The following is a 24,679-nucleotide window of genomic DNA, read 5'->3' on the forward strand; positions in this document are numbered from 1 at the left end:
AATTGTTAGACTATACTAAGAGGGTCGTTCAATAAGTAATGCCCCACATTTTATTCTCGGAACATATTTATTGTTGAGAGTCAGAATATGGTGACATGGTAAACAGGTCTTGTCCACGTCCTATTTTTCTACATTGTCTCCATCACGTCCTATGGCCATATGTCAATGTTGTGGAAGAGCATGTATTACCCACCGGTAAAAGCTCTTGTCCTGTAGGCATAGACATGTTTTCACTGCATAGATGACCCTTTCATCATCTTCAAAGTGTTTTCCCCCATAGAGAATCTTTAAGCGGCCCAAAGAGATAGAAGTCTGAGGGTATCAGGTCTGGACTGTAGGGTGGATGTCTGGAGCAGTGGCTGTGACAGGACGTCCTGAACCTGGTTGATCATGGAGCTCTGTTTCTGCATTTCCTGAGGTTTTAACTTCCTTTATCCATTGCCCAACTGTACTACTATCAACTGCAGCACCACCATACACTGCACACAAACATTTATGGATGTTCACCATGGTTTCTTTTTCTGAACACAAGAATCCAATAACAGCACGCTGATTGTAATGTGAGTTGCATGTAGATGCCAAATTGACACTGTACTATGGCTCTGACGTCTGCAAGAATGGTTTGAAACTTCACCAGCACACAGAACAAACATCAAATGTGAAGCACCAACAAGGACATTTGTCTATGTATTTATTTGTTGAATGTATTTAAAGTGCCTTACAAAATTTTAATAACAGATAAAATGTCATACAGAGAGCGAAGGATTCAAATTGTTGGTAACACATTTATTGTCTTGACCCAACAAATTTGAATACCCAGTAGAATAAATGGACTTGGATGGCTGATAGTGGCAGAACCTGTAAAGTGCTGCAGTTTTCCAAGAAAGTGCCACCCTGAAGTTCCTCAAATGTATGCTTCAACAATAGTTCTTGCTGCAGATGAGATAAATATGACCACATGGCCATAAACTCATGTCTTATCTTCACTTCAGTTGTGTATAGTTGCCATTGTACCTAACTCTAGATTTACTTTACTACATTATCACATCATCTTGGTTTCTCTCTCAGTAACTCGTCAGTCTGTTGGCATGTTGTTCACTTGTCCATCTTGTGTTACCATTGTGAACATCCAGCCAAGGACAGCAGACATTTGTTTCTGTTGATTCTACCAGTCAGATTCTGCCACCTCATGACTACAGCATCATTTAAACACACATTTTAACCATACTGTCAAGATTCTCTCTCTTGTTGAATGTTTAAGGTGGACACATTACTGACAAAATTCAGATTTACCTGGATATTTAAAATTAAATCAGTAGAAAACTAGATTATTCCTGAGCTATTATAATAAAAATTTGTAACTAAGCAAGTAAGGAAAAGTAATGCAAATAATGAAAATCAGCAAGAGAATTAAAACTGAACAGATATTGCGAATTTTTTTATTTTTATCTTTCTTCAAACATCAGTAATTGTACATTACATTAAGATACGACAGAATAACTCATTGGTCCCATACAGTGGATTCACATAAGGCCTCTCCACCATCAAGGCTTTAGAGTATGTTGTACAAAAATACATAGTTAGATGGTTGTTGTTTCATGTGTGGTGGTGATATGCGGAATAAAATGAATGTACTGATACCACAAAATGCAACCACTTTATTAAATGTGATTGATCATAAGACAAGAGTCATGGGTGTTGATATGCACACTCCAAAATGAAATAGACAAAGACCAAGAATAAAAAGATGGGGCTGAGTGACACACCTGGTCAGTATAAATTGATGATGGGCAACTGAAACAAGGAATCCACAGATGAACAAAGACCAAAGCAGTAGATTTATCTATCATATCCTTTAAAGGTACAGCTTCCACGCAACGTAATGTCCTGTCAGTTGCGGAGAAAATATATCGGAACAAATTTGACTCAAGTAGTGGACCAACCGGGTCCAAATGGACACATTGAAGTCAGTCTTAGCATGTCATATTTTCCCTATTGCAGAAAACTGTGGTGTCCTAGCCGTTGCATTGGCAAACAAGAGGTGTGCATAAACTGTCTGCAGTCCACTTAAACACCTGACCACACAAAGCCCTCAGTCACTAATTTTGTGGTGGGATGAATACCAGGATGTGATAAGTTATGCAGACCATCAAAGATTGCCCTGCAGAATTTGGCAGGGACAGAGAATGTGATTTGCCTTTAAAGGTGTCACACCACAGGAGTAAGTTGGTATGGGGGATTTGGACAAGTTTGGGCAGAAATTGTGGCAGTTCAGATAAAAAGTGCTGAACTCTATGAACACTGATGGAAATATGCCCATGCGGCACCATGTAATTCAATTTGGACGTGTTGTCAAATTTGGCACCATTGGTAGGCAATGACTTCGAAAATAAGCTGGAAATATTAGTGTGTGAGCTTGTCAGCCAGGTTCCACAAGGTGAAAGAATCTGGTTTGTCACCTCTATAATCAGTGCTGAAACACAATTTGAATCATGAGGGGTGTGGTCACAATGATGTATTTGTGCATAAAAATTTGATGCATGCCCAGGAACATCTGTTTGTATCAGTGTCCTTTCTTCATCTTCCATAAAGAAGTCAATAAGATCCAAGGATAGTAACAGAACTGTGATGCACCATCCACATGTCCTTGTACACATTTGGGAGGAGAATGTTTTAATCAACCTCACTTGTAGTTTCATACTTTCATTGTTCCATATTGTTCAACATATCCCACAACCCACAAGAAACCAAACGAAACCAAACCAGTATAGGTGAAAGGTCTCAATAACTTTTGTTGTGTGTCAGTGTTCATTGTTTGGTGTAAGGTAACACTGTGCATTTCCAGAGTCCACAGAAATTGATTGTTGTCATAGGTCACCAGTGTGGGCTTTTCCATTGTGGTGAGTGTATGTAACAAGATACATGTACTGATTTCATAAAATGTAACCTCTTTAACCTGATGACATTGCTATTTTGAGTGAAACTGAAGAAGAATTACATGATCTGCTGAATGGGATGAACAGTGTAAAGAGAATGGATTGTGAGTAAATTGAAGATGAAGGTAATGAGAAGTAGTAGAAATGAGAACAGCAAGAAAGTTAACATCAGGATTGATGGTCACAAAGCAGATAAAGTTAAGGAATTCTGCTACCTAGGCAGTAAAAATAACCAATGCTGGACAGAGCAAGGAGGAAATCAAAAGCAGACTAGCAATGGCAAAAAGGTCATACCTGGCCAAGAGACGTCTACTAATATCAAATATCAGCCTTAATTTGAGAAAGTAAGTTCTGAGAATGTATGTCTCGAGTACAGCATTGTATGGTAGTGAAACATGGACTGTGGGGAGAACTGGAACAGAAGAGAATTGTAGCATTTGAGATGTGGTGCTACATACTGATGTTGAAAATTAGGTGGACTGATAAGGTCAGGAATTAGGTGGTTATGGACAGAATCGGAGAGGAAAGGAACATGTGGAAAACACTGAGAAGAAGGGACAGGATGATCAGACATCTGTTAAGACATGAGGGGATGACTTCCATAGTACTCAAGGGAGCTGTAGAGGTCAAAAACTGTAGAGGAAGACAGAGACTGGAATACATCCAGCAAATAATTGAGGACATGCATTGCAAGTGCTACTCAAAGATGAAAAGGTTAGCACAGGAGAGGAATTCGTGGTCGGCTGCATCAAACCAGTCAGAAGACAGAGGACAAAAAACCTCTTCATTAAAAAAAGAACAGTCACAAGATATGAGACACATGTGTTAACACTGACAATACAAAGTGAACTAGACATAGGTAGAGACTTCAAGAAGGCATTATGTGTGTGTGTAATGTTCTTGGGACTCGATTTTGCTTGCTCATGTCACCTTCTGCAGGTCGATATCATCACATGACCATAGTGAACCAACAGAAAGCTTTTTATGCAGTATTTCACACCATAACACTTGAAAAGTTCCAAGATTATGAGCTATGTGAGAATCCTCTTGAAGGAAAATTTAACTTTTTAAGCTTATTTACCGTTGTTGGTGTGAACCCCTTTTGTTACATACATAACTAAGGGGAAGAGCTATTACACAAAGATGAGCTTGGAGGCAAGATACTGAGAGACTTGATTTGATTGATGGGATTTAACCAGAGAGGTAAAACAGCTGAACATAACCCCATTTATCAGCAATGTCATTTTTGTGTGACCCTGTTGGCTAGGTTCCACAAGTTGACACAAATGTGGTTCCTAGCCTCCAGATGTCCACACTGAAACTGAGGTTATTGTACAATGTCTCCCCCTGTCATACTAGGAAAGCTAACTAATAGCCTTAAGTAGTAGGATGATTCCCTTTACTTTCTCTGTTAGCTGCAATTTCTTCAGGAATTAGACATGTCCAAAAAAAAAAAAAAAAAAAAAAAACAGATGCCATACACACAATTGTAGTATCTAAGCCTTGATGGTACTTCATGATATCTTCAGAGTGGATGCACCCTAGGTCCAATCTCTTGCAGGAATCATGTAAGATGCCATGAGCAAAGAGGGTAATGGGCAGGGAGCACTACAGAATGAGTGTTAAACAATTTGGAAATTTGGGTTGGACATGAAGCATGCTCAAATAGCCAGAGTGGTTAAGGCAAGTGCTGGCATAAAGCAGAAAATCCAGGTTTGGGTCCCGTTGTAGCACAGATTTTCACTTGTCACAGAATTATTTCAATGCCCTAATGCAGCTGAAATTGGTACTTCTTTTTCAACATGCAAACATTCTGTATCTTTTGCTCTCCAGTACTTCACATTGAAAGATTAAATGTCACTTCTTTCTCTATATCTACATCCGTACTCTACAAACCACTGTAAGGTGTACCACTGCTAGTCATTTCCTTTCCTGTTCCATTTGCAAATACAGTGTGAGAAAAACAAATGTCTATATACTTCCATACAAGCCCCAATCTCTTGAATCCTATCTTCCCAGGGGCACTCCTGACAATACCCTTGTCTCTGATAAACTCTCACTGTTGGGAACAAAATACCAGATTCTGCTCATTGAGAAGCCTTAGAGCCATTCACATTCCCAGGAACCTATTCCATATACTTGTACATTCAGTAAAAGTTGGCAGTGTGGCATCATATAAAATGCTTTACAGAAATCTAGGAGTACGGAATTTGCCTGTTACCCTTCATCCGTGCTTCACAGAATTTCCTAAGAGAAAAGAGTGAGCTGAGTTTCACACAAGCGATGCTTTCTAAAACCATGCTGATTTATGGACAGAAACTCTGCCCTCTCGAGAAAATGTATTATATTTGAACTAAGAATATGTTCAAAGATTCTGCAGCGAAATGATGTTAGGGATATTGGTCTGTAATATTGTGGGTCCGTTCTTCTGCCCTTGTTATACACAGGGGACACCTTTGCTTTTTTTCCAGTAGCTTGCTACCTTGCACTGGGCAAGAGATTCATGAAAAATGCAAGCTAAGTAAGGGGCCGATTCTGTAAAGTACTCTTTGAAAGACCAAAATGGGATTCCATCAAGACCTGACAACTTATTTGCTTGAAATTCTGTTTCTCTACACCAGGGATTTTTCTCTATGTCCTCCACACGGGAGCCTGTGCGATGGTCAAATGATAGTCTGTTTGTACAATTCTCCTATGTGAATGATTTCTTAAATGTGAAATTTAAAAGTTTGGCTTTACTTTTGCTATCTTCTATTACCATACCAGACTGGTCAATATGTGACTGGATAGAAGTCTCAGACCCACTTAGTGATACCCTTTGTGTGCAGGTGTTTCTTGAGGTTCCTATGCCCACTCATTAGATCTAAAAGTTAAATCTGCCTCTTGTTAACCCCACAATTACAGAAATTTTCTTAGAACATGGTTCTGGCATCATTGGCTTGCCACAATTTTGTTTTTGGATTGTAGTCAAATATTTTGCATGCTGTCTTGTGATTCAATTACATAGTATTAAATTTTACCACTGAAGTAGTGATGATGGGTAGGACAGGTTCTGGTCCAACAAATGGTCATTTCCCCTGTGGCGGCAAGCCTATTAGCTTGCACATTACTACTAACTCCTGAGTGACAAGAGACTGACAGCAGGTTTTCACTCTGCAAAATATATTTGATCTCATTGCAGGGGTTGATAGGGATTTCAGAGCAACTTGGCTGTATGAATGAATGCAGATGCTATGATCCTCGTAACACCTACATAGATACTTCTCTGCACATACTCTAATTGTGAATATTTCCCCTGGAATACTGTTGCTAGCTTCCCTGGATAGATTGTGCTTTCTATTTGAGGCTGCACCCTGTGTACACTGCCTCCAGCAACCTCGTCTGTTTTTCACCAGTCAGTAAACCAGACTGTCATCTGAACAGTACTGTGGTTATTTCTTACAGTGCTCCTACTTCCTATGGTTAGAAAGATTTACTGAAGCCACTGGAAGTTGTTACATAGTGAGCATGCATTTTCTGTCATTCTTATGTTTACCACATTCATTATATAAGTGTGGAATTCTGGAAATCCTACAGATTTCCAGTTTCTTAACGTACATGCTCCTGCTGCTGCCTCCATTGTAAGCCAAAGATGTAATGGGGGTGTGTCCAGCATGGGAGTGCTGTTAATTCAACCCAATAAATCTAGGCAGTCCAGCCGTGCACCTTCTCGTGCTCCTTAGCAGCTGTCTTCTGGCACGGATCGTGTCACAGCTTAGGTTGGGCAAGTGCTTTAGTTCTGTACCATTTGTGCCATCTAGTTCATTTTATTACGTAAACCAGATGACTAGAGAAGGAGTACTTATTCCCCTTATTCAGAAAGGATCTACTATTGTATGGACTCAGTCCCTCCAGATAAAACTAGGACAACTCATGATGGCGACACAGAAAAAAGAATTTCACCGAGATCTGAAAGACCTAGGTTGACACAAGGCTGTGGAGTAGGTGATTGTAATAATTCAAAGGAGCCAAGTCGCAACAGTTGTTAATATCTCTGAATTGTCAGCCTAATAGGTCATGGTTCAAAAATACTGATGCTAATTATTTACAGAAGAATGGACAAACTGGTAGAGGCCAACCTTAGGGAAGAGAAGTTTGGGTTCTGAAGAAATGAACATGCAATACAATACAGACTGCACTATGTATCTTAAATGAGACACTGTAGAAAGACAAACCTACATTTCTAGCACTTGGAGATTTAGAGAAATCTTCTTACTGTGTTGGTTGGAATACACTCTTCAAAATTCTGAAGGTAGTAGGAATAAAATACGGGGAGCAGAAGGTTAACAGAAACTTGTAGGAAAATGAGGATAATTTCAAGAGTTGGGAGTTCAGAGGGACGTAGTAGATCAAATAACTCGTACATACTAGTTGACTTCCAACGTTTTCTTTTATTTAGCTTTATAATCAGTCAGTGAGTCAAGGCATACTTCCTGAAAGACTAAAATATGCTGTAATAATATGGATTTATAAAAGTGGAGATAAGCAATTAATTTCCAAGTCAACCCTCTTTCTTGTATTTTTTTGAGAACAAATTGGGAGGGTAGCTTGTCAGAACATATAATGAATTATATAATGTTATTGGGAATGCAGCTTGCCGCTAACTTCGTGTAATGTTTTGTCTGTAAATACGTGTATTTGTTGCCTTTATGATTCCTTCACTCTCACACACAAATCTGTACCGTAAAGTAAGGGCCTCCTGTTTTGTCTTTAGGCTGATCCGTGATAAGACAGGCAAACAATTATACTAATGGAGGATTCTAAGTATTTTCTCTAATTACATTCACCCTCTCTCTCTCTCTCTCTCTCTCTCTCTCTCTCTCTCTCTCTCTCTCTCTCTCTCTCTCTCTCTCTCTCTCTCCCCTTTATCTATGTACAATTTTAAATATAATATTTCATTATGTGAAATCAGCCCAATAGAATCTCTGGTGGAGCCCTTCGTCTTAACATTCAGCGGCTGGCTTGCTGTAAAAGATCTTTATATCTATTATTATTGTTAAGCGCTGCATTCAGTTGGGAAAATCGATTGTTTGAACAATTCGTTCCTTTGACGACAGATTTCGAATTTCAGATGTGTCCGAAGCCTTTTTGGACGATTTTATAAAGACTTGTCGATTGCAGGCTCTCTTCGTCACAGCTGAAACTTCCCCACTAATTACAGGGCCAAGAAAATCATCAATGATTCAGACAAAGAACTCATTCGTCACTCACTCTAGAATAAAAGGGTCACAAACCTTATTTCTGAGGAAAATTATATATTCAATCCATCTCCATTACATATTCCGTTTTCTGTTGATTCAAAGTCTTAGTTAATTTGCAATTACAGTTTTTCTCTCTCTTCGAATAACCCGCTAGTGGCACAAACGTTAATAGCTCGCTTTAGCAAGAAGAAGAGCAAATATGTCTCTTTTAGAAACCCGACAATCTTCCAACAGATACTTCCGAAGCTGTCCTCGTTACACGTCTATATTAACCATGGAGAATACATATATGTCTCTCTATTATTCCAAAGAATAAACGTACTGGAAAATACCTTGGCGTCGACGAGCTGTCGGCACATATATTACTAGAAACTCCGACCAGATGCTTTTCAAAAGCGAATAAATGTGGATGATTTGATTGACCATTATTAATTATTGCATGGTAGAGGGTAATTTTCCGTGGGGAGATTACAATGCCCCTCGCAGCGAGCGAAGTTTGTGAGCTCAATTTTGATTTACCGAACACACTTCGCGAGCTATCTATTAGTGTGGATAACCCGGAAGTGATAATTGTCAGTCCTCCGACTGAAAAAGAATATTGTGTTTAAGACAGACGAAGAATAGAAATATTGAAAACGGAAGAAATGAAGAGACAGGTACCGCGGCTGTATTGCTTTTACGTGCATCAAGGTGTTATGTCTGCTGTGCACAACCAAGGAAGATGATCTTTCATGAAACTGTTATCAGGGTCTACCCATTCGGGAACTTTCTTATGCAGGGAAACCTTGGAAAACCTCTTAAGCCTAGACCCCCAGCCTACGGTACATAGAAGATAGGATAGCCTATAGAAGAAAAAAAAATAATTTTGAAATAGATCTCTAAAGGAAAGATAGGGATCGATTTATATAACGATTTGGAGAAGAGTGATTTGTGCCTCTAGCAAAAAAAAAACATTTTACAATAAATAACATAAGTTTTCGTTTTACAATCTTGTTCCTAGGACTATTTCTATAATCTATGTCACTGATTAACTATTTCAATTTAAAGTTTTCTAACACTACACACACAGTTTATTGTTATGTTTTTTTTTTTATTTATTTATTTATTTTTTTACGAGCGTTCATCTCTGTCACTCGCAACACCATTCCTCCCTATCTTCTAATCTTCATTAAATTTTTTCAAGTCGTTATGGGAAAATAACCCTTTTATTTTGTTCGGTCCCGGGTATGCTAACAAATAAGCCCCAGGATTCGGAATTTGTAGGATAATGTATGGGCCAGTATATGGTACTCCCATTTCTTTATACTTTTCTTTATTAAGGATGATTTGGTATGTCTTTTGACTAGTACCTTCTCTCCGACATGGTATGTCTGTACCCTCTTGATTAATTTGTCGTATTGTTGTTTTCTCTGATCAGCCTTTTTCGTCATATTTATGATGGCTTGTCTTATTTTTTCTTCCCAAGGCATCTCAGTTTCCTGAGTTTTGGGCATATGTTCAGTCCAGAAGTTTTCCTCTTTTGCTTCGAACATCAATTCATGAGGTGTATATCCAGTTGAGGAGTGGGGCATGTTATTGTATATCTGCTCAAACTCTTCCACATAATTTGCCCACGCAGTCTGCTTATTATGGCAATACGCCCTCATAAATCGATTGAACTCTCTAAAAATTCTCTCAACCAAATTGCCTTGTGGGTGGTAAAATGATGATAGTATCTGTTTCACACCGACTTGAGACAAAGCCTGTTTCCATCGGAGTCCCGTGAATATCTTAGCATTGTCTATTAGGATCGCTTTAGGTGTACCAACATGTGGAAGATAATCCCTTATCAATCTTAGTACAATTACTCTAGCTGTAGCCGCCTTTATCGGGTATAGCTTTACGTATTTCGTGCACACATCTAGAAATGCCAACACATATTTAACACCACCTCTTGAAGTAGGTAACGGTCCACACAGTTCGCACGAAATTAATTCTTTTGGTTCTTGCACTAATATAGAGCATAATGGGTGCTTAGTCCCTTTTGAATCCGGCTTTGTTGTTTGACAGATTATGCATCTCTTTAAGACCTCATGCACTCTGCGCTTTATGTTGGGAAAATAACAGTACCCACTTATCTTGTCTGCACATTTTGTCGCACTGGAATGTCCCCAGGTTAAATGAGTGAACCATACAAGTTTCTCTATTTGTGCCTCAGGTATACAAACACACCAACGGACTTTGTTTGGCCTTCCACAGCGGAAAAATAATACGCCATTTACCAGCTTGTAATAATTTGCCATCTGATCCGAAGGTTGCTGTTGTAACCTTTGAATGACACTTCCCCATTGAGCATCTCTTTTCTGTAACTGGGCCATATGCACACACAAATTGACGTAGTACGTCTTAAATGGATTTTCCTGCAGCAGCAATACAGGGAATTCTTAGTTATTATTTACTTCAATCTCTTTGGTTAAACCCTGTGGTGACCTTGATAGAGCGTCAGCAATAATGTTTTGCTGTCCTGAGAGATGCACGATCTTAAACTGGTATTGTTGCAGAACGAGAGTCCATCTAGCCAGTCTGGGGTGTAACAGTTTACACGTTTGTAAAAACGTTAATGATTGATGATCGCAATATACAAAAGTCTTTGACCCATATAGATAATAATGAAATTTTTTAAATCCCCAGATGACCGCAAGTGCCTCTAATTCTGTCGTCGTGTAAGTTCGTTCATAGTTGGACAAAACACGACTAGCAAACGCAATAGGACAGAAGGTAAGTTGTCCATTTATCTTGTGTACTTGGAAAAGGCACGCTCCAAGACCCACATTTGACGAATCTGTTGACAAGTAAAATTCTTCTTGCATGTCCGGATGGTACAAAAGCGTTGCATTTACTAATTGCTTCTTTATCTCTTCGAATGCTTCTTGACACTCTAATGTCCAGAGTCAGGGCACATCCTTCTTCAGCAAACTATTTAGAGCTGCTGCGTTCATGGCCTGATTTGTTATAAATCTTCTAAAAAATGAGGCAAGACCCATAAACCCTTTTAATTGCCTCCTATTTCTGGGTGTTGGAAACTTACTAATCGCAATTAGCTTCTCCTTAGTTGGTAAAATTCCCTTTGCGTCAATTATATGCCCCAGGAACTTGATTCTGTTTAGTGCAAAATGGGATTTCTATAGGTTAGCAGTTATTCCCATGGTTTTGAACATGTCCAACACCCGACTCAGTAAGGTAATATGCTCCTCCCAAGTCTTCGATGCTATAAGCAAATCATCAACAAACACTGTTATCCTGCTTCTTAGTTCTGGGCCTAGTGCATAATCTAGAGCTGCTATAAAGATTCCTGCACTAATGTTGAGTCCGAAAGGAACTACAGTAAATTGGTAACTTCTTCCGGAATAAATGAAAGCCGTATATTTCCTTGATAACTCATCCAGCTTGACTTGCCATTAAGAACTCCGCAAATCAATGCTCGTCAAATATTGGACATCCTGGAACCGTTGTATAAGTTCATCTATGTTTTCCGGATGTGTTCTCACTGGAATTATGATTTTATTTATTTCTCTGGCGTCGAGTACCAGTCTCACAGTCCCATTTGCTTTTGGCACGACCAACAATGGGGAGCAGTATGGGCTTGTAGAGGGTTCGATCAAACCCCATTTCAACATGCGATCTATTTCTTTTTGAACTTGAGCCTTTAACCTCCAGGGAACAGGATAGAAAGTTCTACAATACGTTTCGTGCGGCTTAACGTAGAGATGGTATATGTATCCCTTAATAACTCCTGGCCTTTCATCAAACACGTTTTCATACGCTAATAATAATTCTTTGAGCTGCTTCTTCTGATCTTCAATAATGCAGTCGGATTCATTTAACTTCTCATACACTAATTGACCGAAATCTCCTTTGACTTGGAACTCATTAATTACGTGCTGTTTAGAATTTTGTGCCGTCCTGATTACTTGCACACTGATCCCACTATTATATTTTCTGGTAAGGCTTTCTTTTTTCAACAAGTCCAACTCAATTTCTTGTTTATTTACATTTAACCAAATTTTTCCTGTTTTAAAATCTATTCTGCATCCGTATTGACGTAGGCTGTCGACTCCGATAATGCAGTCTACCACCAAATTTTTCACAACAAGGAATGTGCTTAATATTGCTACATTTCTGACTTCTACACTAAGTAGTGACTGCACTTTTACATTAGCCGATCTAGCCCCAACGGCGCCTATTATTCTGCAATTTTGAACTGGAAAAATTGGTACTCGTCTTATATTTCTGATCTTGTTGAATAGAGCCTCCAAAATAACATTTGTGGTTGCATCTGTGTCTAAAACCGCCACTATAGGTACAGTCTCCAAAATGACTTGCACTTCGGCTACTGCCACCTGTTCCTTATCCTCATCTTGAGGTTCTAAGTCCTCGGTCAATTCATCTGCCAGTAATCGTCCATCATTATACGATAGCATGGGTACACATATCCTGTTGCCCCTCAACCAATTGTTGACCGCTCCTCCGGGGCACGAGTGGGTCCTTACAAGTTTGTTGGATTTTGATTCGCCTGGTGGTTGACATTGTCCGTCACTTCGGTAATTACCGGTTGATTCGCAGATGTCCGTCCCCACTGATGTTGATTATTTGAGTTCATTCCCCCCGGTTGATTCCACTTTCTATTACTGTTATTGTTCCAGGCTTGAGGTCTGAAATTCCTTTCGTTCCCCAACACGGGATTGTATCTTTTCCCATTCCTGTTGTTCCTTGGATAGCCCCCCACAAGGCTATTGCCGGTATTACTATTGAGATTTTGAGGGGTTTCTCCACTATTTAACGATCTCTGTGCATTCCCTTGCCTACCATTTGGCGGAGGTTCTATCTCCCTGTATTGGAATCTGTTATTACGGGCTTTCTGGTTGTTCTCTTCGATACTATCTATATGGTCTAACGTCGTGAGGAACGACTCCAAGTCTTTATCGTTGCCGTAAATCAATTGATTCTGGATGCTGGTTGGTAGTCTTGCCTTAAGTATGTTTATTATATCTGGCAAGGGCATAGGTCTGTCCCAGTATCTTGTTTTATTTATATATTTTTCAAAATACTTCCTAAGGCTTCCTTTTGAAAAGGAGAAAGGCTCTGGGTAGAGCACCTCCTGCCTTAGGCGTTCCTGTACCCCTTCTGACCAGAACTTTGCTAAAAACGCCTTCTCAAAATCGTCATATGTCGAGCAAACAGAAGTCATGTCCGAAGCCCAGATCGCCCCCGAACCTTGTATATATCCTGTAACGAAACTGATCTTCTGCCACTCCGACCAATTTCTGGGTAGCACTCCTCTGAAACTTCGAATAAAAACAATTGGATGGACCCCCCTTTTGTCAGTGTTAAAAATCTGGAATTGCCGATGCTTTATCATTTTTTCTTCGGCATGGCAAAGGCTTTCGTAATCTCCGTTAGATAAGACTTCACGCGAACAACTAGCTCGTGGCAATTTAATGTTTGAGTTACTTACACCAGTCGGTATCGTGTGCGAATGTGCAGTAACTGGGTCTATAGTCGCTGCCAACTTCTGCTGCTGGCCTGTATTCATTTGTTCTGAGCCTTGTTGTGAAATGCGCATCGACTCTTCTATCGTTTGTTTCCAATGCTCTAAATCAGCACCTAACTGCTGTCGCACTTCCTCAAGTCCTTTCGCAAACAAACTCTCTTCCTGTTTGCCAGATAAACTCTGGAAAGCTGCTTTAACATTTTGCTCAACGTTTTCACACATTAGCCTTTTGTTTTCTAATGTGATTTCGGATAATTTACCCGTTAATACATTAATTTGGTGGTCTATAACGTCTTGACGTTCTGTCAGATGTTCAACACTTTCCTTTAGGTTAGTCTGCGTACGTGCCAATTCAGGAAGTTGCGCAATTGCACATGACATGGCATTTTGCTTTTGTACTAATTGCGGAACCATTTCCACCTGTTCCTGTACGGTATCTATCTTAATAGCCACATACTCCTTCATTTCTACTCGTACGCGGTGAGTAGATTCCTCACATTGAGCTTTCACCAATTCTATTTGTGCAGTTAATTTTCGTTCCGTCTCTTCGGCCTGATCTTTGAGTTCCTTGGTCTTCGTCTCTATCCGCTGCTCTAATTCGGAAAAACTGTCTTGTAACTGCTGCTTAATCTCAGCTTTCAGATTTTCCTGCCCTTCCGTAACTGAGGCTAACTTCGCGTTAATGTCGATTTTCAAATTTTCCTGCCCTTCAGTAACTGAGGCTAATTTCGTATTCAAATCATTTTGCCCTTCAGTAACTGAGGCGAATTTCGCATTAATGTCAGTTTTCAGATTTTCCTGCCCTTCAGTAACTGAGGCTAATTTCGCGTTCAAATCATTTTGCCCCTCAGTAACTGAGGCTAATTTCGCGTTCATGTCGGTTTTTAAATTTTCCTGCCCTTCAGTAACTGAGGCTAATTTTGTATTCATATTATTCATGCTCTCGGTTATCATCTGCATCTGTCTCATGATAATGACTAATGGATCTAATCCATGTTGCGTACTTGCCGTTACATGTCCCTCCGTATCTACAGGGCGTTCTATTGCGCTATCTGTAGCCATCGGTTCTACAACACTTCTTACTGCATCATTATTATCAGTGCTAACAGCTGAAGGCTGTTGCGTGCTGCTCTGCTCTGCTTGACTCATCTTAAACATTGCCCTAGTTAAAACCATATAAATGTTCTACCGTCAATATATATATCTTCCTTCTACTGTCACTATATGTAACTCCATTCACACAAGAGTACTTCTGTGACTAGTTTCTTATTGTACTTATACAGATAGATGCAACTGGGGCAGGTCAATCAAACTACATCTAGCATGAACACAATTAATCAATGTTCAAATATCCAATAATACTAAATAGAAAAGCGTATACTTCATCTATACTAGCAAGCTTTAATAATAAAATTATAGATCTGGCCTTTTCTCTGCGCCCAGCGTGTTGTTTTATGTTCTTATTTGTAGATCCACTTAATTTGACTGCGAGTATTTCTTCTCTTTTCCAAGCGTCAGTTAAGTTGGCTCGTCGTAGTTCACATGAAACAGAGAACAAAATTATTTTAGCAACGTCCAAAAACGTGTCCTGTCACGGATTGGCCATTATAATGAATTATATAATGTTATTGGAAATGCAGCTTGCCGCTAACTTGGTGTAATGTTTTGTCTGTAAAGACGTGTATTTGTTGCCTTTATGATTCCTTCACTCTCACACATAAATCTGTACCGTAAAGTAAGGGCCTCCTGTTTTGTTTTTAGGCTGATTCGTGATAAGACAGGCAAACAATTATACTAATGGAGGATTCTGAGTATTTTCTCTAATTACATTCACTCTCTCTCTCTCTCTCTCTCTCTCTCTCTCTCTCTCTTCTTTATCTATGTACAATTTTAAATATAATATTTCATTACGTGAAATCAGCCCAATAGAATCTCTGGGGGAGCCCTTCGTCTTAACATTCAGCGGCTGGCTTGCTGTAAAAGATTTTTATATCTATTATTATTGTTAAGCGCTGCATTCAGTTGGGAAAATCGATCGTTTGAACAATTCGTTCCTTTTACGACAGATTTCGAATTTCAGATGTGTCCGAAGCCTTTTTGGACGATTTTATAAAGACTTGTCGATTGCAGGCTCTCTTCGTCACAGCTGAAACTTCCCCACTAATTACAGGGCCAAGAAAATCATCAATGATTCAGACAAAGAACTCATTCGTCACTCACTCTAGAATAAAAGGGTCACAAACCTTATTTCTGAGGAAAATTATATATTCAATCCATCTCCATTACATATTCCGTTTTCTGTTGATTCAAAGTCTTAGTTAATTTGCAATTACAGTTTTTCTCTCTCTTCGAATAACCCGCTAGTGGCACAAACGTTAATAGCTCGCTTTAGCAAGAAGAAGAGCAAATATGTCTCTTTTAGAAACCCTACAATCTTCCAACAGATACTTCCAAAGCTGTCCTCGTTACACGTCTATAATAACCATGGAGAATACATATATGTCTCTCTGTTATTCCAAAGAATAAACGTACTGGAAAATACCTTGGCGTCGACGAGCTGTCGGCGCATATATTACTAGAAACTCCGATCAGATGCTTTTCAAAAGCGAATAAATGTGGATGATTTGATTGACCATTATTAATTATTGCGTGGTAGAGGGTAATTTTCCGTGGGGAGATTACAAACACTGAACCACTTTCCTGCTAACCTTGGAATTACTGTCCCTTTTGGCTTTTGCAAAGGATTTCCTGCAGAGAAACAAACACATGATCTCATAAGTTCAGGTCTGGTAGTAGTAAAAATAAAAATTACCCTTTTGGCATGTTCTGTGATTGTGCCAAGAAGTTAGATTATGTGGATCGTTTGTCTGTAATTTGTAAAAGTCTATTTGTTTTAAAGTTTCAGAAAAATTCCCCAAGAAAAAGAAGTGCACTGATTGCTGAGTGGGAGAGCAGGATCCAAAAAAATTCAGAGCATTGATCATGACCTCTGAACCACCACCAATGGTATGATATATCTGGAACACTATTCCATAAGTTTTATTGCTATAAAATTTGCTTTGACACTTCCATACTGTAAAACTGATGTGCTGAATTTTCTACACATCATTGAAATCAGACTAAGAACAGCCGACCAGTTGCAAAGGATAAAGTAATCTTTACCTAGGTTTCAATAGATATAAATCTATCTTCTTCAGAAGACGGCAGTATTATAACATGAAGTGATATGTCCTTATCGTTTAGGCAAACATCTGCATAGTTACATTAATCATATAAATGTTATAATACTGCCGTCTTCTGAAGAAGATAGATTTATATCTATTGAAACCTAGGTAAAGATTACTTTATCCTTTGCAACTGGTCAGCTGTTCTTAGTCTGATTTACGTGGAACCGTTGCTGTAGCGCAGCTATGTTTAAAGTACATCATTGAAATAATATACACTCCTGGAAATGGAAAAAAGAACACATTGACACCGGTGTGTCAGACCCACCATACTTGCTCCGGACACTGCGAGAGGGCTGTACAAGCAATGATCACACGCATGGCACAGCGGACACACCAGGAACCGCAGTGTTGGCCGTCGAATGGCGCTAGCTGCGCAGCATTTGTGCACCGCCGCCGTCAGTGTCAGCCAGTTTGCCGTGGCATACGGAGCTCCATCGCAGTCTTTAACACTGGTAGCATGCCGCGACAGCGTGGACGTGAACCGTATGTGCAGTTGACGGACTTTGAGCGAGGGCGTATAGTGGGCATGCGGGAGGCCGGGTGGACGTACCGCCGAATTGCTCAACACGTGGGGCGTGAGATCTCCACAGTACATCGATGTTGTCGCCAGTGGTCGGCGGAAGGTGCACATGCCCGTCGACCTGGGACCGGACCGCAGCGACGCACGGATGCACGCCAAGACCGTAGGATCCTACGCAGTGCCGTAGGGGACTGCACCGCCACTTCCCAGCAAATTAGGGACACTGTTGCTCCTGGGGTATCGGCGAGGACCATTCGCAACTGTCTCCATGAAGCTGGGCTACGGTCCCGCACACCGTTAGGCCGTCTTCCGCTCACGCCCCAACATCGTGCAGCCCGCCTCCAGTGGTGTCGCGACAGGCGTGAATGGAGGGACGAATGGAGACGTGTCGTCTTCAGCGATGAGAGTCGCTTCTGCCTTGGTGCCAATGATGGTCGTATCCATGTTTGGCGCCGTGCAGGTGAGCGCCACAATCAGGACTGCATACGACCGAGGCACACAGGGCCAACACCCGGCATCATGGTGTGGGGAGCGATCTCCTACACTGAATAGTGCACAGTACATCCAAACTGTCATCGAACCCATCGTTCTACCATTCCTAGACCGGCAAGGGAACTTGCTGTTCCAACAGGACAATGCACGTCCGCATGTATCCCGTGCCACCCAACGTGCTCTAGAAGGTGTAAGTCAACTACCCTGGCCAGCAAGATCTCCGGATCTGTCCCCCATTGAGCATGTTTGGGACTGGATGAAGCGTTGTCTCACGCGGTCTGCACGTCCAGCACGAACGCTGGTCCAGGTGGAAATGGCATGGCAAGCCGTTCCACAGGACTACATCCAGCATCTCTACGATCGTCTCCATGGGAGAATAGCAGCCTGCATTGCTGCGAAAGGTGGATATACACTGTACTAGTGCCGACATTGTGCATGCTCTGTTGCCTGTGTCTATGTGCCTGTGGTTCTGTCAGTGTGATCATGTGATGTATCTGACCACAGGAATGTGTCAATAAAGTTTCCCCTTCCTGGGACAATGAATTCACGGTGTTCTTATTTCAATTTCCAGGAGTGTATATAACTAAAAATTTCAGAGATACGAAATTGACAAGAAAATGTAAGCTTTCTTAGGGAATTTCAGTGATGAAATCCTCTCACATTATTAGCCAAGTAACAACTGTTTTCAGAGCTATTAGTTAGCTGATAAGGCAAGAAAATTTCATAGATATAAAATCATCTTTGTTGTAACAGTAAGGTGGTTGCTGTATGAAGTAGACAAGGTCTTTTTCTGGAGTTCAAATTTTGTGTGTTGTTCCTAGATGTAGGTTGAATGGGACTGCTACTATTTCATATTGATCATACACTAATTAAATATGAAAATGTATGACTTCATATACTTACTTTGGAAACACACTATTTGTATAAAGCAGTGGTAGATGACAGTAAAGGCACTGATTCAGAGCACTGTATTGTAAACAGTAGGTGAATTATTGACATAGCTTGAGGACGCTTGAAGAGCAAATGATAAAGTTGTTCAAAAAATGTCTCCACAGGTGTATCACAATGTAATTATGGTTAAAGAGATTCACATAGGACTATTGCTGCATAATGTTAATTTCTTTCACTTTCCTCTAATGTAAAAGTTGTAATCACTCTGATTACAATTCCACCCCTCCCCTTTCTTTTCCTGGTGTCACTATCTTGATGGATTTTTGTCATTACACACTATCTCACTTGCACAGTTGTGACAAATTTTCTACATTCTAAACTCTTAATTTGAAGAAAAGAGAAAAAGAAAAGGCTCTTGAGATTTAAGTTGTAGGTTTCTTCTTACCTAGTTATGTATACATTTGGGTAGTGTATCACTGTAAAAGTGGAGAACAGTTACCATCAGAATGTGTAGAAGTAAAAATAGTAGTTCCTTTGCAATGGAAAAAGAAAGTCATGTGCACAGGAAAATTATTCACGCTGGTCAGTTTTGTGGCATATAAAATAACTAGTTTGAATTGTTACTTTCTAGTAATAATACACAATAATCCACACGTCTTAACTCCAGTGATTTACCATCTAAAATAAACAATGGCCTCCCATTTTTTTTCTTTTTTATTATTTGCTAATGTGGCCACTCATTCACTTAGGATCCATTATTGTTATATTATCCCATCATGTATGATGTATTACACCATACGTAAGTTGTTTCAAATGTTCCACTGTATTTTCTGCCCACGTCCAACCTCCTCCTCCTCCTCCTCACCACATATTTCACTGTACTTGGTTTACAATGGAGGCAGTTTGTTTTATTTCAGCCCTTCTAATAAAATGATGAAAAATACTTAGACATGTTTATCAAGCTGAATAAATCACTTTTACAAAAACAAAGGTTAGCTGTGATATCATGATTTCATATATTACATCGTGCAGAAGGTAAGCACACACAAAAAATTAATTTACTCATTTACATCATGTAAAACAACTGAGTTTGGAAAAAATGATACCTTCTGGTTGTAGTGTGTGCTCAATGATTTAGGATACTGTATTAATTCTTATTTTGATTATGTAATATTAACATTACCATTATTATTATTATTATTATTATTAAATAATTTTATCAGAAGTTTGTGTAGAGACATTTCAATGTTGAAATTTATTATTTATTTGCAGAAAATGTCACATTCCAGAATGTGTGTAGATACAACCAAGAAACAATACTGCCTTTGCAATTTTACTAGACTGCTGTGTTCCCAGTATTGTGAAGAAATTTGTTTTTCTTATGTAGAGTTTCTTAATATTATTGTGCAATTATTGTTGAAGATTTCTGACAGGACCAGAAATAATAAGTATTATTAGGGAGGTAATACACAATACATTCCAGCCACATAGGAAACAATGTCTAAGATATTTTCTTAATGGGTTTCTTTGTAATTTTATAAGAACTGTCATTTTACTCTGTGTGATGAATTGGTTTGAAGCTGAATATTCTGTTAAAATCCTTAAACTTAATTTCAATGCACAAATACTCATACCATATGTTCTTATTTGGCTACTGGGATTTCATAATGGCTTCCAGTCACTTTTGGTTACCATTGGCATGATGCAGAAGTTGAAGTAAAAATTTCAATGGTATGAGCAGTGTTGTATCATTCTGTGTTGAAAGCAATCAAAACAATTTGATTTTCCTTGTATTGTGTCTTGCCTATATGCTAAATTTGATGATTGCATTTGATGGAAATTCAAATGAAAATCTAAAGTGATGAGTGTTAATAAATGTTCCATTTAGTGTGTTCTTTTCTTGAACTTCAGTGTAACACACTCCTGAAGAAATATTTTCCCTTTATTGTTCTACACACAAGGAGCTTTTGTCCTTCCTTCTCATTAATTTGAATGTGCTTAAAAATTAGAATATTGCTGTGTGTCATATGTAATTGCAATAGATTAAGGGTATACTCCTTCATAGTATTCCATGACTAGAAATGTTTTGTTGATTAAATTGATGGCTGATGAATTAACAAAATGTATTTGCCATCCTTTTGTTGTGCTGGTTGGAAGCATCACTCGATTGCAAATTTAGTCTGCTAATTTCTTAAAGAAATACATGAAAATGAAACAAACTGTAGATAAATAGTTATACAACAGTAATAATGCAAGAATTACAGTAAAATTAAGAGAAACTAATATATAGTATTTTGAGACACTTATAATATGGTTATTCAAACATGACCAAAATGTAATATTGCTGGGAGTGTAACTGTCCTATCTGGATGATGCTTATGCAAGATTCAGTGTAAAGATTGAACGTAGTTAGAACTCTGCAACTGTTAATCAAAGTAATGTCTGTAGAAAAGCATGTTTGTGAAAAAGGAAACTAAGCTTCAGCAGTTTCAGAAGAGAATTGGCGTAAGTATCACTAGTCTGGGTGTATGTAGAGAGGAGACTAAGAAAACAGTTGTTTGAATTCATTTTCCTGTTTCTTCTTTCAAGTTATGAAGTAATTTTGGAATACATAACAAAAAATTGATATACGAGAAGCTGTTAAATATAAGTATTAAAACTATTGAACAAATAGGCATTATAGTTAACAACATTTTATTGTGTAAGAGTTGTTTGTATGTGTAATATGACTGTTCTGTTACATATTGATGAAATTTCCACATCACTCGTTATTTTCATTGTTGAAATTGCAGGTAATATCTGTTATATATAAGTGTGTGTGTGTGTGTGTGTGTGTGTGTGTGTGTGTGTGTGTGTGTGTGTGTGTGTGTGTGTGTGTGTCATCAAAGTAAAAATGTGGTGTGAAAATGACTTAATGTACTGGTATTTATTTGAATACTATTTATACTGTTGCATTGTTGTGGCATTAAACTCCCTCTCAGACTTTGTTCAAAATATTGAATTTGAAGGTGCTTCTTGAATTTTTTTGTGCTACCACCCATTGTTAGATCTATTATTAACCAACATGTACATATCAAATATTCATGTGGCATGAGGTGCATTTCTGAGAAATGTAAGTAATAAATTGCTTGTAAAGGATCCATGATATTTAATAAATGGATAATAATTCAGTCAAATTTTGTCATGAAACACAATAAAAATGATTACTTCTGTATACATGTCCCAATTAAACCATTTCAGAAGTAATGCTTATATACATGCATGAGTTACCACCTCACTTAAACAGTAAGTATTTTCAAAACTGCACCTAAAAAAATCACTAATGTACTATAGTGCAAAACAAAAACTTAGTGAGCCATACTTACGACACCGAATTAGTCACAGTTTCTGTAAAAATAAATGAATAAGTAAATACTTTCTCCTTACACTTTTTGTTACTGCAATGTTATAAGGCATTTCAAATTTCTTCTGAGACAGATACACACTTACACTTCCATTATTCTGAGATGCTAATGTTCTCATATTGCTTACATCTGGAACAGAAAAAAAATTCTCCACATAGGCAGTTGCGACAGTAAAAGACTTACTTTTCATCTCACTCAAGTGTGGCAATAAAAATAACCAAATTATCAGACATGTAGACTTTATTAGAACCTTATCCTTTTTCAATATAGAAAGGATTAGATGATACATTAAAAACACTACTATGGTCTCAGATATGCATCAATTTGTGTGCTTCATATGAGAAGCAACTTGGTGACACTTCAATTTCTTTAGAAGAAAAAGAAAAATTCATACAGTTAGATTTAGTAATGGTAATCTGTGCAGAACCTTCCGGGTGTCTGTGATTTAATGACCATTATGAAAAGAAACTATGCAGAAAATAGTTCACTATGCACCCATATTACCATAGCATTTTAAAGTTACTTTCATACCACTAAATGTATAATTTAGGTAGCTAATCTCAAACCCTAATGAATCCATCTCCATCCCTAACCCAGTGACACTCCAAGACACACATCTTCCACATGTTCCCCAAAATCTACAAATCCAATGATCCTGGATACCCCATTGTAGCTGATTATTGTGCTCCCACTGAAAGAAGAATTTCTCTCTTGTTGACAAACACCTCCAACCAATTGCACATCAAAGATACTAACCACTTCCTTCATCAGCTCTTCAGTAACCACACGCCTTTACCTCCTGGACCCATACTCATCACTGTAGATGCCATCTCCGTATACACAAACAACCATGATGCCCAAGCCCTCATCACTATTGTACACTATCTCACCCAATGTCCTTCAGACTTCAAACCCACTACCTCATTCCTCGAACACCTTACCAACTATATACTACTACTACTACTACTACTACTACTACTGCTATTATTACTATTACTTTAAGGGGAAAGTATATAAACAAATTTGTGGCACAGGGGCCACACTCATGACACCCTCCTGTGCTAAAATACCTTCCTAGCCTTTCAAAACGCCAGACACCTTATCTGATGGAGGTCCATTAATCATATAATCTGGACTCAGGTCCAAGACATCCTATCCTCAGTCCTCCACAACCTTCTCTCCCACCTGCTTCATCTGGTCCTGCTTATTCTAATATTCCACCTTCCTGCACATTAACCTCCACCTCTCTGGTGGCACCATCCACAACTCTGTCCATACTACAGCCATTAACCACCAATAGTACCTGCATTTTGATAGCTGTCATCCTTCCCACACAAAAAAATAACTCCCACACAGCCTGGCCACCCATGGGCATCATATCTACAGTGATAATACTCTTGCCCAGTATGCTGAAGGTTTCATGGTGTGTTCACACACAGGCATTTCCTCCCTCCCCCTCTCCCTCCCCCCCAAAAAAATCTAATACTTAAGCATATTTCCCATGCCATACCTTCAGACAACCCTAACTGTCCCACCACCCCCAAGAATCAGTTACAAAGGAATGCCCACCTCATCACACAGTATCACCCTGAACCATATAATTCACCAGCATTCTGATTATCTATCACATCTGTAAATGAGACAACTTACCCAAGATCATTTCCACCCTTTTTAAAGTGGTATTCATCTCCCCCCCCCCCACCAACCTACACATCATCCTGGTCCATACCTACGCCACTCACACAAGGAACTCCTTGTAACAGGAATCATATCCTCATGGATGACCCAGGTGCAAGACCTGCCCAGTTCACCAACTCGACAATTGCCACTCCAGTTGTGATGCAGGCTTACCCCACACTGTTAGGTGCAGGACCACATGTGAAAGCAGTTGTGCCATGTACTTACTCAGCTGTTGTCACTATACCGTTTTTCTGTTGATATGACAACCAACCAACTGTCCATCAGGATGAAGCCACTAGCAAACTGTGGCCAACAACAAAGTTGACCACACAGTGGCACAACATGCAGCTGAGCCCAAGATGTTAAATTTCTATGGCTGCTTCACAACCTGGGCCATCCAAATCTTTCCCTCCACCAGATTTTCTGAACCACACATATGGAAGTTAACATGTGTGTGCCTGTGTGTATTTTTGCTCCCTAGCACGAAGAATTTATTCCAAAAGTTAGCAAGTTCTCTCTATCTTTTGTGTGTGCCTGTTGTTGACTCAATATTTCTGCTGTTTGATGAGGGGGTATCCTTTACTCCTAGATTATTTACATTCTACCGCAAAGTCACTACATATCAATACAAAACTTACACCTAGAGTATGCATTAGGGGTAGGAATTTCTTATTGAAGAGTCTTAATAAAATAGCCAAATTCTTGTAAATCTCTTTGTCTTGAGAAGAGTTAGATCGTGCTGCCCTCTCTTCATAATAA

At 39.1% G+C, this 24,679-nt stretch overlaps 1 long non-coding RNA gene across 1 annotated transcript in view; it reads left to right on the forward strand.

Moving 5' to 3' along the window:
• The window catches only part of LOC126470104 (uncharacterized), a 42,431-nt gene extending 20,716 nt beyond the window's left edge, over window positions 1–21,715 (forward strand). Inside the window, exons 6-7 of the long non-coding RNA XR_007586126.1 lie at window positions 16,606–16,712; window positions 20,109–21,715. This is a non-coding gene — a long non-coding RNA (uncharacterized LOC126470104). The remainder of the gene's footprint in view (window positions 1–16,605; window positions 16,713–20,108) is intronic.
• Window positions 21,716–24,679: the final 2,964 nt, after the last annotated feature.

The sequence above is a fragment of the Schistocerca serialis genome, chromosome 3 (assembly GCF_023864345.2).
Source record: "Schistocerca serialis cubense isolate TAMUIC-IGC-003099 chromosome 3, iqSchSeri2.2, whole genome shotgun sequence".
Taxonomy (NCBI): Eukaryota; Metazoa; Arthropoda; class Insecta; order Orthoptera; family Acrididae; genus Schistocerca; species Schistocerca serialis.